This window comes from Nycticebus coucang, chromosome X (assembly GCF_027406575.1).
Source record: "Nycticebus coucang isolate mNycCou1 chromosome X, mNycCou1.pri, whole genome shotgun sequence".
Lineage (NCBI taxonomy): Eukaryota > Metazoa > Chordata > Mammalia > Primates > Lorisidae > Nycticebus > Nycticebus coucang.
The window spans coordinates 41,282,093-41,298,812 of NC_069804.1; positions in this window are offsets into that span (position 1 = coordinate 41,282,093).

Sequence of the window (16,720 nt, forward strand, 5' to 3'; positions counted from 1 at the left end):
TGCCTTCTCTCCCTCTCCTTCATGGGTTGGTAGTTCATTTACATAAAAAACTGAAAAAAATTGAAAGAAAAAAAAAAGTTAAGTTCGTGTTCTACTTTGGAGTCACTTATTAATTTACCAGGTGATTAACCAAGACCCAGGACTCGATGGATGCACTGCAGTGTTTCTCTGAAGAAGCATTTGAGACAGAGGCTCTTGAAATGGTCTCCTTGCCCCTACAAAAAGTGTGAATCAGTCTAGATGAAGGAAGAGCATGATTCTGGAAACTTTTATTCCATATTTCCATGTAAGTGAAAAAGTCTCCATAGATTTACACTAGAGTTTGCAGTCTGGTGGGCCCCAGGCCTAACCCAGTTTGGAGATTGGTTTGTTTGGCCTACTCAATATTTTATCAGTGTCTTGAATGGTCATTGAGAGTCCACATCAAAATCCAGATTACTGGCCTCTCTTCTGAACAGTCCAAAGACCTGAAGGCCTAATGGGCTTTTACAGAGCAGTGCCCAGACCCTTTACACAGGGCACATGCTGTCAATTCAACACAATCCCTACTACCTTCTGCGATAACCCCAAGATGCATACAAGTAAGCATCTGAACTCAACTGCTCATTTCCTTTGTCTTGTGGTCTCTGCAGGCATTTCGGAGAGGTCCCCTGGTTTCTTTTCTTTCTTTTTTTTTTTTTTGAGACAGAGTCTCACTATGTTGCCCCCTTGGTAGAGTGCTGTGGCGTCCCAGCTCACAGCAACCTCAGACTCTTGGGCTTAAGCAATTCTCTTGCCTCAGCCTCCTGAATAGCTGGGGCTACAGGCTCCTGCCACAACGCCTGGCTATTTTTTGGTTTCAGTTGTCATTGTTGTTTAGCTGGCTCCAGCTGGGCTCGGCACATGTGCTGGTGCTGTAACCACTGTGCTATGGGCACTGAGCTGGTCCCCAGGTTTCTACACACTGCATGTTTCTCCCTCTGTAGAGATGCGTGTCAAAGAGGAAATGCAATATTTTCTTTTTCTTTTTTTTTTTTTTGTAGAGACAGAGTCTCACTTTATGGCCCTCAGTAGAGTGCTGTGGTATCACACAGCTCACAGCAACCTCCAACTCCTGGGCTTTCGTGATTCTCTTGCCTCAGCCTCCCGAGTAGCTGGGACCACAGGTGCCCGCCACAATGCCTGGCTATTTTTTTGTTGCAGCTCAGCGGGGGCCGGATTTGAACCTGCCACCCTTGGTATATGGGGCCGGCACCCCACAGACTGAGCCACAGGCGCCACCCAGGAATGCAATATTTTTAAAATGTGCCTGCAAACTCCCTGATACTCTTCTTGCAAAAGGTGGTATCTTATTCATCTCTCTTTGAATAATGGACTAGCCTCAGTTATGGACCTCTAACAAACAGGATGTGGTGAAAAGGGCAATGTTTGACTTTCAGAGGTAGGTCACAAAAGGAAATACACCTTCTGAGTGGCCCACCTCTCTCTTCTAGGGATGCTTGCCCAGCCACCATGAAGGGAGGAGTCTCAGGCCACATGCAGAGCTGTGTTCCAGCTGACAGCCCCAGTAAGGGTCCCGGCCTATGACTAGCTATAACCACCAGACATGTGAGTGAAGGAACTTCCAGAAATTTGTGCCCGAGCCCTTGCGCAGCCCCAGCTGACGCCAAGTGGAGCATAGGTGAGCTGTCCCGAGGGAGGCCTGCTCAAACTGCAGATTCATGAGCAAAGTAAATGTTCTTGCTTTGAGACATGAAGTTCCTTTTAAAAATCTTTATTGAGATATAATTCACATACCATAAAATTCACTCATTTAAAGTGTACAATTAAATGGTTTTAGTATATTCACAGAGTTGTGCAACCATCACTGCAATCAATTTGAGAACATTTTCATCACCCCCTCAAACAGCCTGGGAATCTTCATTCCCTGCACTGTTTCCCCAGCCCCTGGGAACCACTAATCTTTCTGTTTCTATGAATGTGCCTGTTCTGGCATTTCACGTAAATAGAATCATGCAATGTGTGGTCTTTTGTCACTGGCTTTTTTCATTGAGCATGATGTTTTCAGGTTCCTCCATGTGGTTGTGTGTATCAGTAGAACTTCATTCCTTTTTATTGCCGAATAATATTTCTCACATAGCCAGGCTCATGCCTGTAATCCTAGCACTCTGAGAGGCAGAGGTGGGTGGATTGCTTGAGGTCACAAGCCTAAAACCAGCCTGAGCAAGAGCAAGACCACATCTCTACTAAAAATAGAAAAATTAGCTGGGCGTTGTAGCAGGTACCTGTAGTCCTAGCTGCTCGGGAGGCTGGGGCAAGAGGATCACTGGAGCCCAGGAGAGGTTGCTGTGAACTACGATGCCATAGCACTCTACTGAGACTTCAACAAAGTGACAAAGTAAGACTCTGTCTCCAAAAAAAAAAAAATTCTCATATGGTTATACCACATTTTCTTTATCCATTCATCAGTTGATGAACATTTAGTTTGTGTCTACCTTTTGGCTCTTATGAATAATGCTGCTTTGAACATTTGTGTTCAGGTTTTTCTGTGGACATGTTTTCGTATCTCTTGGGTATATACTGAGGAATAGAATTGCTGGATCATATGGTGATTCTGTATTTAACTTTTTTTTTTTTGAGACAGAGCCTCACTCTGTTGCCCTGGGTAGAGTGCTGTGGTATCATCATATCTCACAGCAGCCTCAAACTCCTGGGCGCAGGTGATCCTCTTGCCTCAGCCTCCTGGGACCACAAGGCACCTGCCACAATGCCCGGCTAATGTTTTATTTTTAGCAGAGATGGGAGTCTCATCGTTGCTCAGGCTGGCCTCAAACTCCTGAGCTCAAGCAACCCCCCCCCCACCTCAGCCTCCCAGAGTGCTAGGATTATGGGTATGAGCCACTGTGCCTGGTCCATATTTAACATTTTGAAGTACTGCCAAACTGTTTTCCAAAGTGGCTGAATCACTTTACCTTCCCTCCAGCAATGTATGAGGGCTCCAATTTCCCCACCTTCTCACCAACACTTGATATTCTCTCTTTTTTTGTTATTAGAGCTGTCCTAATAGGTGTGAAGTGGTATTTCATTATAGTTTTGATTTGCATTTATTTTCCTAATGGCTAACGATATTGAACATATTTTCTTGTACTTATTAACCATTCATATATCTTATTTGGAGAAATCTCTATCCAAATCCTTTACCCATTTTTTAAATTGGGTAATTTGCCTTTTTATTATTGATTTGTAAGAGTTTTGTTTTATAGATTTTGGATAAAAGTCCCTTATCAGATACATGAGTTGCAAATATTTTCTCCTATTCTGTGTGTTATTTTTTCACTTTTTTTTTTGAGACAGAGTGTCACCTTGTCACCCTTGGTAGAGCGCCATGGCATCGTAGCTCACAGCAACCTTAACTCTTAGGCTCAAGTAATCCTCTTGCCTCAGCCTCCTGTAGCTAGGACTATAGGCGCCCACTACAATGCCCAGCTATTTTTTAGAGACGGAGTCTCACTAGCTGGTCTGGAACTCCTGAGCTCAAGCAATCCATCCACCTCAGCCTCCCAGAGTTAACATTAGAATTACTAATCCTACCTAACCCTAGTTATAACCCTAGTTAGCTAGAGTTACTGGCCTGAGCCACCACGCCCAGCCCTTGTTTTTGTTTTTTAGAGGTGAGGTCTGGCTATGTTGCCCAGACTGAACTTGAACTCCTAGGCTTAAATGACCTGAACTCCCACCTCAGCCTCCTGAGTAGCTGGGACTACAGGTATATGCCAGCACACTTGACTCACCTTCTTGATGGTATCATTCGTAGCACAAAAGTTTTTAATTTTGAGAAAGTTGAATTTGTTTTTTCTTTAGCTGTTTGTGGTTTTGGTGTCATATCTAAAAAGCCTCAGATTTACTCCTATGTTTTCATAGTTTCATAATTTTAGTTTTTACACTTAGTTCATTCATCCATTTTGAGTTAATGTTTGTATATGGTGTGAGGTAGGGGCCTGACTTTGTCCTTTGTATATAGATCCAGTTCTACCAGCATCATTTGTGAAAAAGACTGTCATTTCCCATTGAATAGTCTTGGCACCCTTGTCAAAAATCAGTTGACTATTCATTCAGTATATGTGAGAGTTTATTTCTGAGCATTCCATTCCATTCTATTCTATTCCATTGGCTTATATGTCTATCCTCCTGCCAGTAAAAACCATGAAGTCTGGGGGTAACTTTTACATAGCCCGCATAACTGGAAAGGGGAAGTAGATAGAAGATATTAAGTAAGAGATGAACTAGAAGGTGACTGAGAGAGAGACATGAAACTTTCTTACTCCTTTCAGAGCCTCCTCAAGCTTATTTGCTTAGATTTATACAACCTAAAATCGCCAACCTTACACGTACATAAGCAGCCATACTTTGTTTGTTTGTTTGATACTCTCTTGCTATGTTGCCCAGGCTGATCTTCAACTCCTGGGCTCAAGCAATCCTCCCACTTCAGGATCCCGAGTATCTGGGACTACAGATGCACATCACCACTCCCAGCTAGGTCATCTTCTGACCCCAGCGAATAGACCGCAGAGGGTGCTCATTTCTGGAGAATCAAGTGGTGGAACAGAGCAACTGGGTCAACTTCTAAATAAGTCAAACTTACCCTTTTTGGTCCAACCCTTTTGGTCTGAAGCCTATAGTTGGGGGCATTATCAGGACTTGTATGGACCTTGCAAATCTTGCGGAGAGAGGGACACTGTGCCAATCAGCCAGCCTCACAGTTGCTTCCTCAATGTGTTCAGGATCACACTTCCACCCCCTAGGAATATTAATCTGTAAAAGAAAACCAGTCAGATAAGGGATGATAGCAAACTCTGACAATTTTTCTTCTAGGATTGTAGACACAGGATGTTTTTGGAGACCAGAAACTTTGTTTACTTTTGTTATTTTAAGTACCACACAGGCTTCGGTCAGAAGAAACTTCTAGTTCCAGAGCTTATACCGTTGGCCTTTTTTGCCTTCCTTCTCCCCCTCCCTCTCTTCCTTCCTCTCTCCTCCAGCTTTTCTTGCGTGCCCCCTTTGCCCCCTCCTTCTGTGAACTACTTCTCTCCCTCCACCACTCACCCACCCAGATGTAACTCCTGCCCTGGATCTGGTATCAATCCTCTGATAAGAGTGTAATGTGATATTTTACTTATTTTAAAACTTCATATAAATATGTCACATTATACACATTCTTCTGTAATTTTCCTTCCTTTTGGTCAAGGTTTGTAATATTTATATGTAGCCGGGGTATAGTATATCATCGTTTGACTATAAGGCAATTTATTTATCCATTTGTTCTACTCAAAGGCCATCTCCCTAGAGCAGCCTTCCCTGAACTGCCCCTCACCTAACTTTTATCTTTCTTTTTCTTCCTCTTTTTCTTCATCCTTTTTCTCATCCTCTTCCTCCTTTTAATAGAAACACACACTGAGGAAAAACACCAGCTTCTAAAAGCAAATCTTGACCCTCCTAACCCTGGTCTGAGCCTTCTTTGATTGGACATGTAGCAGAGGAAAAGTGTGTGTGTTTGAGTTGCCCAAGAAGCAGGTGCTGGGCTGGCCTTAGGTCCGTGCCTCACTGGGGAGAAGCGGGGAAAGGTGAGCCAAGCCTTCATGCCGCGATGCAGGTCTGAGGTCTGTGAAAGGACAGGGGAAGAAAAGAGGGGTACTAGGAAGATTCTCAGCCTGCAGTATAGTTCCAAGAAAGGTTCAACCAGGCCCACAGGGAGTCCATGATCCAAAGTCGCCCACTGAAGGAGATGGCACATCTTGACAGAATGAGCCGGCCTCAGTACTGCCACTGCGCCCAGTCAACAGTGGGAACAGCCCACAGGAAGTGCAACCTCTTTGTGAGCATGATGGTGGATCCAGAGTCCAAGAGCTGGGGCCTTCCTCTCCTCCAACTTGGTCTCCAGGGCAGAGTGAGCAGGGTGCCTCCTGGCTTCCCAGTACTCCTACTAGCAGCTTGCTCCTGGCTGTCTAGCTGCAGGGACTTAATGAGGACCTCCCTGCTCAGGTTGAGAAGCAGTTGACCAGTTCACCCTCAGAAATCCTTCCATTTGTTTAAACCAAAGGATTTGAGCAAGGAGAGTGACTTCAGAGTGAGAAAAGACCCCCTAAACCAGACCCAAATCCAAACCTGGAAGTCTGAACCTGAGCATGGGGGGGAAGGGCTGCCAAACCTCTTGGGCTTTCTGTTTTTGACAGAATCTTGATACCTTTTAGAAAAGGGAGAAGAGTGACACGGTAATAAATGTTTTAACCTATCTTTGTTTGATCCTTCTCTGAGGAAGCAGTTATGAAAAGTATTTAAAAGAAGTCTGAGATGGAAATTATGATTTCCTTCAATTTATTATTTTGAAAAATCCCAAACCTATGTAAAAGTTGAAAGAAACATTTTAATAGACTTATCCTTTACCTAAATTCCCCAATTATTAATATTTTGGCATGTTTTGTTATCTGTGTGTATATACTATTTTTGCTGAACCATTTGGAAGTAAATTATAGACTTCATGATAAATCACCTCTAAATGCCTAAGCACACATCTCCAGAGAGTAGGAACATTCCCCTACATAACTACAATACTATTATCATTCCTAAGAAAATTAACATTTATTCAATAATACCCTCTAATTTATAAGTCTTTATGTCAATTTCCTCATTGAATCTGTAGTGGGGGTGAGGGAGGGGCATGAAGGAAATTTTGAGGGTGACAGAAATGTTAGACTCTTGATTGAGAGTGGTGGTTATATGGGTGTCAAATTGCCAAAACTCAGAACTGGACATTTAAAATGGGTGTCTTTTGTTGGATGTAAATTATACCTCAATAAGACTAATTTTTAAAAAAATTTCTCTAGTAGTTCTAAAAGTGTCACTTTAAAAAAATGTTTTGAAGGCCAGGCACGGTGGCTCATGCCTATAAACCTAGCCACTCAGGGAGGCTGAGGAAGGTAAATTGCTTAAGCTCAGGAGTTCAAGACCAACCTGAGCAAGAGAGAGACCTCGTCTCTGGCATTGTGGCAGGCGCCTGAAGTCCCAGCTGCTTGGGAGGCTGAGGCAAGAGGATCTCTTGAGCCCAAGAGTTTGAGGTTGCTGTGAGCTGTGACACCACGGCACTGTACCTAGGGCAACAGAATGAGACTCTATCTCAAAAAAAAAAAAGTTTGTTAGAGATAGGGTCTCAATATGTTGCTCTGGCCAGTGCTGAAGTCCCAGCTTCAGGTGATCCTCCTGCTTTAGCCTCCCAAAGTGCTGGGATCATAGGCGTGAACTAGTGCAATTGGTAGTTCACATATTTTTGACAAGAACCCAGCAGAGGTAATGCTGAATGCTTTGTACTCATCACCTCAGGAGGCACATGGAAACAGTCTGTCCTACCACTGGCAAAGCTCACTCACCTTGTACATTCCCTGCTACAGACTCTGGGATAGCCCTTTATTTTTCCAAGTAGCCCCTGGTTCTTTTCTGTTTATCAGACGAGGCGAAGTTCAAACTTGCCGCCCCTGGAGTGTGGGGCTGGCGTGCTAACCACTGAACTATGGTGGTCAGCTCAGCCCCTGGTTCTTGACAGTGGGAAATGGCACTTAGAAACCAAGAACTTGGTGCTAAGTGTGCTCATTGCTACTGGGCTGTCAATGTTTCTTAGGCCCTTTTAGCAAACAGAACTTGGAAATCCACATTTTATGTGTTGGAATCTTGAGTTGACAATTCATATCCAACATCACAAAGTTCTTTCTCCCTTCCCCATGTTCTATATTTGTATCTTCCATTTCACACAGTGCTCCCATGGCCATATTTATCATTTGCTCTATTTTACAATGTAAAAGACTTTCAGAATTACAATACAAATGCCACGACAAGAGATCTGCTGAGTAAAGTTCAAGATATCTTTTACAGTTATATTTGTCCTTAGAATATATTCCACTACAGATGTACACTCAACAATAAAATGTTCGAAACTTACTTAGGCAAATTCTTCTTCCTGTGTGGTAATGCTATCAACATGATGTAAAGTTTCATTTGTTCCTGTTGATATTCAAATTCGGTATTTGTCTTTATTTATCTATTTTTATTGAATTTGGTTTCTTTCTTTCTTGTTTTTTAGAGACTGAATCTCATTTTATTGCTCTTGGTAGAGTGTTGTGGCATCACAGCTCACAGCAACCTCCAACTCCTGGGATTAGGCGATTCTCTTGCCTCAGCCTCCCCAGTAGCTGGTACTACAGGCACCTGCCACAATGCCTGGCTATTTTTTGTTGCAGTTTGGCCGTGGCCAGGTTCGAACCCACCACCCTTGGTATATGGGGCCAGCGCCCTACCCACTGAGCCACAGGTGCTGCCCTTAATTTGGTTTCTTGAATATTTAAACATTTACAGTGGGGTAACTGTGTTTCATGCCTGTAATCCTAGCAGTCTAGGAGGCCAAAGTGGGGAGATTGTTTTAGCTTGGAATTTCGAGACCAGCCTGAGCAAACCTAAGACCTATAACTACTAAAAATAAATGGAAAAAAATTAAAAATAAATGGAAAAGTTAGCTGGACGTCTGGCATGTACCTGTAGTCCCAGCAACTTGGGAGGCTAAGGCAGGAGGATAGCTTGAGCCCATAGATTTGAGGTTGCTGTGAGCTACAATATGCCACTGCACTCTACCTGGGGTGACAGACCAAGAATCTGTCTCAAGAAAAATAACATGGTGGCTCAGCACCGTAACTCAGTGAGTAGGGAGCCAGCTACATACATCGAGGCTGGCAGGTTCGAGCCTGGCCAGGGCCTGCTAAACAACAATAACTACTGCAACCAAAAAATAGCCGGACGTTGTGGCTGGCGTTGTGGCCCAGCTACTCGAGAGGCTATGGCAAGAGAATCGCTTAAGCCCAAGAGTTTGAGGTTGCTGTAAGCTGTGATGCCATAGCACTCTACCAAGGGCAACATAGTGAGACTCTGTCTCAAAAAAAAAAAAAGAAAAGAAAAATAATATGGTTTAAAAGTAAAAACTATACAAATAAGTGTACACAGAGAAATCTCGTGTCATCGCTGACCACTCTGGCTTTTGCCACTGAGAGGATTTCTTCTCCTATTTGTTCACTGGTGGGTGATACCTGATACCTGCAATCGCAGCACTTTGGAAAGCTAAAGTGGGAAGATCACTTGAGGCCCAGAGCTGAGATCAGCCTGGGCAACATAGCAAGACCCTGTCTCTTAAAAAAAAAAAAAAAAACCACTTAAAAATTTAACCAGACATTGTGGCACATGGTATAGTCCCAGCTATTTGGGAGGTTGAGATAAGAGGATCCCTTGAGCCCAGGAGTTTGAGGCTGCAGTGAGCTATGATCTTCCCACTGCACTCCAGCCCAGGTGGCAAAGATGATGTCTCTAAAAAAATAATTAAAAATTTCAAAAAAATGTTTGTTCAGTGTTCCTATTTCTCTTGATTTCCTTCCTTCCTTCCTTCTTTCTTTGTTTTTTTTTTTTTTTTTTGAGATGGAGTCTCATTATGTTGCCCTCGGTAGAGTGCCATAGCATCACAGCTCACAGCAACCTCAAATTCTGGGGCTTAAGCGATTCTCTTGCCTCAGCCTCCCAAGTAGCTGGGACTGCAGGCGCCCGCCACAACGCCTGGCTATTTTTTGGTTGCCGGTGTCGTTGTTTGGCAGGCCCGGGCTGGATTCAAACCCGCCAGCTCTGGTGTATGTGGCTGGTGCTCTAGCTGCTGAGCTACAGGCGCCGAGCCTATTTCTCTTGATTTTCACAAATACTTTGTTTTGTTTGTTACAGTTTGTTCAAATTGGACTTAAAGATCTATGTTTTACAATTGTTGCTATATCTCTTAAGTCTCTTTTAATCTTCACGTTCCCTCTCCCTCCATCTGTTTTCCCCCCTCACAATTTATTTGTTGAAGAAACTGAGTCACATGTCTTACAGAGTCTCACAGTCTGGCTTTTGCTGAATGCATACCCATAGTGGCCTAACATGTGCTTCTGTCCCTGTATTTCCCGTAAACTGCTAAATAGATCTAGACATGTGCTGTCCAGTATGATACTCTGACTAGTAATAGTGTGGCTCTTCAGCACTTGCACTGTGGTCAGCCTAAATTAAAAAGTGGCATTAGAGGCCAGGCACAGTGGCTTGTACCTGTAATTCCAGCACTGTGAGATGCCAAGGTGGGCGGATTGCCTGAGCTAGAGCAAGACCCTGTCTCTAAAAATAGCTGGGTGTTGTGGTGGGTGCCTGTAGCCCCAGCTACTTGGGAGGCTGAGGCTAGAGGATCGCTTGAGCCCAAGATTTTTGAGGTTGCTATGACACCACAGCACTCTACCAGTGACGACAAAGTGAGACTGTCTCAAAAAAAAAAAAATGCTGTTAATATAAAATAAACATTGGGGTTTTCAAAGTCTTGGTACAAAAAACTTTTCACTAATGATTTCTACATTTATTGCATGTCAAGATAATAATAGTTTGGATATTGAGTTAAAATATTCTGTAAACTTTAAAATTATGTATGTTGCCAACATTTCTATTGGATAGTGCTGCTATAGAGGCTTGATCAGTTTCAGGATCAATTTTTTGTCACGCCTACTTTTTTTTTTTTGAGACAGTCTTACTTTGTCACCCCCCCACACCCCCTGTAGAGTACTGTGGCCTCATAGCCCACAGCAACCTCAAACTCCTGGGCTTAAGTGATACTCTTGCCTCAAACTCCCAAGTAGCTGGGACTACAGGTACCCACAAGGCCCAGCTATTTTTAGAGACGGGGTTTCGCTCTTGCTCAGGCTGGACTTGAACCTGTGAGCTCAGGCAGTCCACCCATCTCGGCCTCCCAGAGTTCTAGGATTACAAGTCACACCTACTTCACAGCAAGTGGACAGTTTTTCCATCAGGAGGCTTGTAATGCCTCATTTGTTTTTTTCGTTTATTTGGGTAATGTCAACAGTCTTGACTTATCATCATGGCCTAGATCTTCTATTTCTTTCTTTCTTTCTTTTTTTTTTTTTTTGGCCAGAGCTGGGTTTGAACCCGCCACCTCTGGCATATGGGGCTGGTGCCCTACCCCTTTGAGTCACAGGTGCTGCCCAGATCTTCTATTTCATTAGGGGTTGTAAAATGGTAAAGTTCTATCATTTCTTCTTCATGTATTTGGCTGAAAGACTTTTATAAAGAAAAATATTTCCTGTTATATAGGAAAGGTATGAAAAATGCTTGATCCTCCCCAACTTTTTTGTGAAGCTTCAAATCATGAGGTTCCCCCTACATCCTCCAAAAGGGGGCGAGTTTGTTATTTTTCATATTATAACCTCATGGATTTAAACATTTTAATGTTTATATTCACTGCAGTTATCCCCATTAATGCACAAAGTGTCCCTTATTTATCTAATGGGGGCTTCTCCAAATTGACTGCTGCATTTTTTTGACACAATCCCACTGTTTATTGTGTATGACTACATTCTCCCCTGCCCCAAACTGCAATCAACTATTGCTCAAAGGAACCTCAGTTGCTTTTACTGGGAAAAGGTATTTAGAAACCATAGATCAGGAGCTAGTGGTGCTCATTTTTATCAGTCATTGTGTCTTTTCTTTTTTTTTTTTTCCTTTTGAGACAGAGTCTCAAAAAGTGTTGCCCCCCGTAGAGTGCCATGGCATCAAGATAACTCACAGCAACTTCAAACTTGGTCTCTAGTGAACCTCTTGCCTCAGCTTCCAAGTACCTGGGACTACACAGACACCCACCACAATGCGGGCTATTTCTTTTAGAGACAGGATCTCCCTCTTGCTCAAGCTGGTCTCAAACTCCTGAGCTCAAGCAATCGGCCTACCTCGGCCTCCCAGAGTGCTAGGATTACAGGTATGAGCCAACCTAACCAGCCTCAGTTGGTTTCTACATTTTTTCAGTAGACAGAGCTAAGGAACAAACCTTTCTAAGATATAATTCATAATGAGTTTATAGTGATATACTTCTAATTCAAATTCAGTACTACCTAATTTTTATTTAACCTCACCAATTCTGTATGTTCATCTTTCTCCCATGTTGAAATACCAGTTGTCGATACCAACATTTCTTTTTGTTTTGTTTTACAACACAAACAGGACAAACTCAGAATAACGATACCAACATTACCGACAAGGGTAGGGTTACTGAAAATAACTGTAAAAAATGTTTTCAGTTGTTTCTGTCCTTAGGGTAAATCCATGATAGATTAAATAATCAGTTTATGGGGTGGCTCATGCTAGCACTTTGAGAGGGATTGCTTGAGGCCAGGAGTTCAAGACCAGCCTGGGTAATATAGTGAGAACCCACCTCCACAAAAAAATACAAAAATTAGTTTGGCATAATGACACATGCCTATAATCCCACCTATTTGTGAGGCTTAGGCAGGAGGATCGCTTATGCTGAGGAGTTCAAGGTTCCAGTGAGCTATGATTATGCCAATGCATTCTATCCTGGGCAATGCAGTGAGACTCTATTCTAAAAAAAAAAATACTAATAAAAAGTTATTTGAAATAGTTTCTCTGTGTGGTTGTGCTACCAACTGGATATATAGATTTTTTTTTTTTTGAGACAAGGTCTTACTCTGTTGACTGGGCTAGAGTGCAATGGAATCATCATAGCTCACTGCAGCCTCCAACTCCTGGGCTCAAGCAATTCCCTGCCTCAGCCTCCCAAGTAGCTGGGACTATAGGTGCATGTCACCATGCATATCTAGTTTTTTAAATTTTCTGTAGAGACAGGGTATTGATATGTTGCCCAGACTGACCTCAAATTCCTGGCCTCAAGTCATCTAGCTACCCTGGCCTCCCAAAATGGTAGGATTACAGGCATGACTGCCATGACTGTCTAGTTTTACTTTTCAATTTATAGGTCTGGTTTATAATTATGTAAACTCTAAAGTCAAATCTATGCTCTGGGAACATTTAGAGAAACAGAGCTTCTATCCCTTTCCCTTGTAGCTTGTTCTCCTTTTTCCCCAAAGGTAATCATTTTTAAAAATAGGTCTTATTGGGCGGCGCCTGTGGCTCAGTCGGTAAGGCGCCGGCCCCATATACCGAGGGTGGCGGGTTCAAACCCGGCCCCGGCCAAACTGCAACCAAAAAATAGCCGGGCGTTGTGGCGGGCGCCTGTAGTCCCAGCTACTCGGGAGGCTGAGGCAAGAGAATCGCTTAAGCCCAGGAGTTGGAGGTTGCTGTGAGCTGTGTGAGGCCACGGCACTCTACCGAGCGGCACTCTACCGAGGGCCATAAAGTGAGACTCTGTCTCTACAAAAAAAAAAAAGGTCTTATTTATAATTTTTTGAGACAGTGTATCACTCTGTTGCCCCAGGCTAGAGTGCTGTGACAGTCTAACTCACAGCAACCTCAAACTCTTTTGGTTCAAGTTATCCTCCTGCCTCCTCCTCCCTAGTAGCTGGGACTATGGGCTCCTGCCACAAGGCGTGGCTAGTTTTTATATGTTTTGTAGAGACAGGTCTTCTTGCTCAGGCTGGTCTTGAACTCCTGGGCTCAAGGGATCTTCCTGCCTCAGCCTCCCAGAATACTGGATGTGAGCCATCACGCCCAGCCTATTGTTTCATTTTTTAAATAAAGTGGATATGTATATATGCTTTAGCTCAAACAGTTTTTTCAGTTAATGACAATACTCTGGAGATCGCTTTAAAGCAATTTAGAATACTAGTCCTCAATTCTTTTTATACTTGCATAGTATTCCACAGTGTGGGTATGCCACTGTCAATTCAACAGTGCCCAACTGATGGAGATTTAGGTGTTTTCACAGTTTTTTTGTTATTACAACCATTAGGTCAATTCTCACAAAACAGGAAAAGGCTGAGAGGATAAGTAGTTTGCCCACATTCATAGATGGGAAGCATATTAATATTAGATTTGGCTGTAGTAGGAAAACTCAAAGAACAGTGGCTTCAACTTGATAGTTTTTCTGAAACATAAATGGCAGGCAGGGCAGGGCTGGGCTGGTATGCTGGTTCAGTTCTTGTAGGTAGGTCCTCAAGAACCCAGGCTCCTTCATACTTGTTCCACAGTTTAACCTCTACGCTTCATGGTCCCAGGTGGTTACTCTGGCTGTAGGTGTCACAGCCACATTCTAGCCAGGAAGAAGGAGGACAGGGCAAAGAAGGGAATGCTCTTGACCCTTAGGGACACCTTCAAGAGTTGACTGAACCACTTCAGCCCTGTCCCCATGGAGCTCCTTTGTGCGGACATTCAACCCCAGGTGAATTCTTCTACACTGATGGCGAATTCATTTACAGCCAAAGTGAGGGCCTCTAGGCAGATCTGCTCTGAGTGCCTACTCTACAATCCTGGTGAGTTCTTCTGAACCCATGAGTAGTTTTTTTTTTGTAGAGACAGGGTCTCACTTTATGGCCCTCCGTAGAGTGCTGTGGCCTCACACAGCTCACAGCAACCTCCAACTCCTGGGCTTAAGCGATTCTCTTGCCTCAGCCTCCCGAGCAGCTGGGACTACAGGCGCCCGCCACAATGCCTGGCTATTTTTTGGTTGCAGTTAGGCCGGGGCCAGGCTTGAACCCGCCACCCTCGGTATATGGGGCCGGCGCCCTACCAACTGAGCCACAGGCGCCACCCCATGAGTAGTTTCTTATCTGGGCCTGACATCTCTACACCCATGGTGAACTCCCTCAACCCTCAGGTTGAGTTCTACTCCTGGGGTGAACTGTCTACCCCCAGTAGGATCTCCCTTACACCTCTGATAACATCTTCACCTGTGGAGAACTCTTTAACACTTAGGGTGATCTCACTTATACCATGATAGCACCACCAAAATAGGTCTCCATAGAAGTGTGGAGAGCACTTCTCTACACCTGATGCACTCTTGCAGTAAACTCCCCTTCACTCTGGTGGCAAATGTCTCTCCCTCCCAGTGTGATCTGGTCCATACTGTAATCCCCTCTACTTCCATGGTGAGCCCCTTTATACCTAAACCTTCCTCAGCTGTAGTGGTCTCGTCTACCCCTAGCCAGTTATTCTACATCCATGTTTTCAACCACTCTAATGGGTCTTGCAATAAATGGTCTTTCAAACTGTTTACCCAGTCCTCCAACTGCATGCACCACAACCTTAAATGTCTCCTGAACCAAGCTCATTACCTCTCCTGTACCCCCTACACCCATGGCTCTCAGTTGTTTTCTTAGCTTAATTAACAGAATGACCTTCATGCAAGATAGAAACCTCAGTAGGCCTCGGGCCCTCCCTTTGCCTCCAGCCCAAATACAAATACAAAGAACTGAATGCCCTTGAGTTTTTTTTTCTTTTATTTGCACTCCCCATACCCGTATTGCCTGTTGTAGTTGAGGTTCACCAGTTTCCTTTTACTTAAATCATTTCTGCAGGTCTGATTCTCTGGTGTTGCTATCTGCTTTGTTCATTTCACCACTTCCACTTGTTTGGGGTGACTTCCTAAAAAACGGAAATTCAGTAAACTATTAAAAGTGCTTAACTCTGGAGTAGGGGAGGGAGTGTTGGCATGGGATGATGGAACCTTCTCTATTTCTGATATGCTTGGGTTATTTCTTTGTTTTTACAATGAAAAAAAATTTTTTTGAGACAGAGTCTCACTATGTCACCCTGGGTAGAGTGCTGTGGCGTCACAGCTCACAGTAACCTCAAACTCTTGGGCTTAAGTGATTCTCTTGCCTCAGCCTCCCAAGTAGCTGGGACTACAGGTGTCCACCACAACACCCGGCTATTTTTTGGTTGTAGTTGTCATTGTTGCTTGGCAGGCCCGGGCTGGATTCGAACCCACCAGCTCTGGTGTATGTGGCTGGTGCCCTAGCCACTGAGCTATAGGGGCCAAGCCGAAAATGCATTTTTTAATAATAAAAAAATGTTATTGGTCAAAAAAACTTGTCAGCTGTCTTGGGTTTTCTGGATACATTCCAAAATACATTTGGTACCCATCTTCCCCAACAAAGGGCTCTCCATACTCCTCACACCTTGTCTGACAGGGCTGGATTTCCCCATTCCCAACTATGCCTTGCCTTTTCTTTTAAGCCACTGTGTTTACTGGTCCCTTCCTCATCTGCCTTTCCCCTCTGCCCACATACTCAATTACACCTTCCCCATGGCCTCATCATTCTACATTGGCACTCCTGGTGTTCAATGCAGGACTAGAAAGCACCCAGGGTATTCTAAATATAAATGGACTTGACACAATGACTCAGATGCTCGTGAGGTCTCTGGAGGGGATAAAGGAATGAGTTAGGGACAACTCTGGAACCATGGGATTCAAGAACAATCTGCTGAGGGTGTCATTCAAGGAGTAGAAAGTTCCCCTGGCCACAACTACTACTGCATTGTATCATCCAGAAAGCTGAAGACCAGAATCTAGAATGTTGGTCTAGTCACTCCAGCTGGCTGGCATGTCTCCTCAAACTTTCTTATCAGCAGTCACTGTAGTAGAAAGGTACCTCTACTTCCTGCTGACTTTCAAACTGACTTATGCACACAGAAAGCTAGCTGCAAGGGAGTCAAGTAGTTTTCAGCTTTTTATCCTCTGCAGTAAAGGACAGGCATAAAAGGATGCAAGACAAAAATCAAGAACCAACTGATAGTACCTAATGAAGTGCTGCTGGGAATAGTTAATCATACTGGAGAGGTTGAAGCTATCGGTCTCAACTATTAGGGCTAAGCAAGCTTAGACTTGATACCAGAGGTAACAGAAGAATAGGTCTGGAGAAGTGACACAGTTTCAGGAATA